The sequence below is a fragment of the Brassica napus genome, chromosome C7, assembly GCF_020379485.1.
Source record: "Brassica napus cultivar Da-Ae chromosome C7, Da-Ae, whole genome shotgun sequence".
Lineage (NCBI taxonomy): Eukaryota > Viridiplantae > Streptophyta > Magnoliopsida > Brassicales > Brassicaceae > Brassica > Brassica napus.
Window position 1 is genome coordinate 15001 of NC_063450.1, and position 1534 is coordinate 16534.

Consider the following 1534-nt stretch of genomic DNA (forward strand, 5'->3'; position numbering starts at 1 on the left):
TTTAGCAGTATGTCTTGGAAGAACTTAATGTAAGATCTCTTGTGACATGCAATGATACTCTGAAGTATGCGGCAGAACCAGATTTCAGGTTTGGTCCATCATTTTTTCTTCCTGCGTTTTTTTCTTTCTTTTTAACCTTTTCTGCTCAATGTAGAAAGCAATTTTGATTAATTTATTGCTATATATATATATAGTGTATTGGTAAAACGGCTCGGGAAGTCAATGGGGGCTCGTGGCAAAAGAAGTTAGAGAAATGTCTCAGCAAGATATCTTAAGATTCGAGGAGGCCGGAAAAGTGACTATTGCTGGACACACGCTGGACCTAACAGATATCAAGGTATCATCATCTCATCCTATGTCCTATGCTTTTCTCCTTTAATGAAGAATATGCTGTGACACTTTTTCTTTCATGTGTTGTTCAGATTGTCAGGGTTTTCAAACGCTACGGTTTGAAAGATACGGAGATTGATGCAAATGGAGATGGTACGGGATTAGTTACCTTGTCTATTTCTTTTGTTTACTATTTGGAAGGAGACGCAACAGGATGGTGGGACAGCATAGAGGGAGTTTGAGAGGAAATACTTTTCTCTAGAAGCATAGAGCCAGTTCATGAACCTTGTTCAAGGAGATAGGCCCGTAAGGAGTTATGAGTCGGAGTTTACAAGGTTAAGGCGACACGTTTTTGATGGGCGCGAAGATGAAGCAACTATGATCCGTAACTTTATGTACGGATTGAATCCGGAGCTTGGAAGTCGTTTAGCTGGAAGCAACTTTAGCGGCTTATCGGATCTGGTGGAATAAGCCATACCGCATTCTAGTGGACATATCAAGTTTAGCCAAGGAGGCCAAACCAATTATCGCAGTAACACTGGAGTGCGTTACATATGTGATCAACCGGGACACATTTCGAAGAATTGTCCCAATAGACAACGGAGTAACCAACATGGTTATTCATCGCTGAGGATGGAAGATGTCACTTGTTTCTTCTGTGGAAGGAATGGCCATTATGCATCGTCATGTCCAAACAAACCAATCCATGCGACCCCTGTAATACCCGATCCTGGTCTCTCGACCCAACTGGATACGAATGCTTACTTATTAATTTCTTTGCTTGTTTGATTAATTTTAAGTCTTCATTTACTAAGTCACATTTGAATATGAGGTTCATAAACAAACGAACAGATTTGCACAGCTGAATATAAATGTGTATAAATTGTATTACTTAGAAACATGAGATCCAATACACAACTTCTTAACAGTTTCATAGACAATCACTAGTTCATCCCTAGCCTCAGCTAACCACACATTACACAGCCTCTCACTGACCGAGCCTTCACGGCTCCTTGGCCTGACCAGAACCATCCTTAGTTCCTGAAACCACAACCAGATAAGCATTAATCATAACCGAGAGTAGAACTGGACGATTCTACAATGCTTGGCTTGGTTCCTAGAACATAGAAAAACCTCAGACAATCTAATAATAAAAAGGTATGAACCCATCTACCGTATCCTAAGTCATTCAACCAACCACCCC

General features: G+C 40.6%; 1 long non-coding RNA gene across 2 annotated transcripts in view; it reads left to right on the plus strand.

Annotated features, from left to right (window-relative positions):
* The window catches only part of LOC111208604, a 2242-nt gene extending 1021 nt beyond the window's left edge, over positions 1-1221 (plus strand). The window contains exons 1-3 of one of the 2 annotated variants that reach the window (XR_007326105.1): positions 1-88; positions 195-337; positions 423-1221. The exon at positions 1-88 is cut by the window's left edge and continues 1021 nt beyond it. This is a non-coding gene — a long non-coding RNA (uncharacterized LOC111208604). The remainder of the gene's footprint in view (positions 89-194; positions 338-422) is intronic. The other variant, XR_007326107.1, reaches the window with a different exon arrangement.
* Positions 1222-1534: the final 313 nt, after the last annotated feature.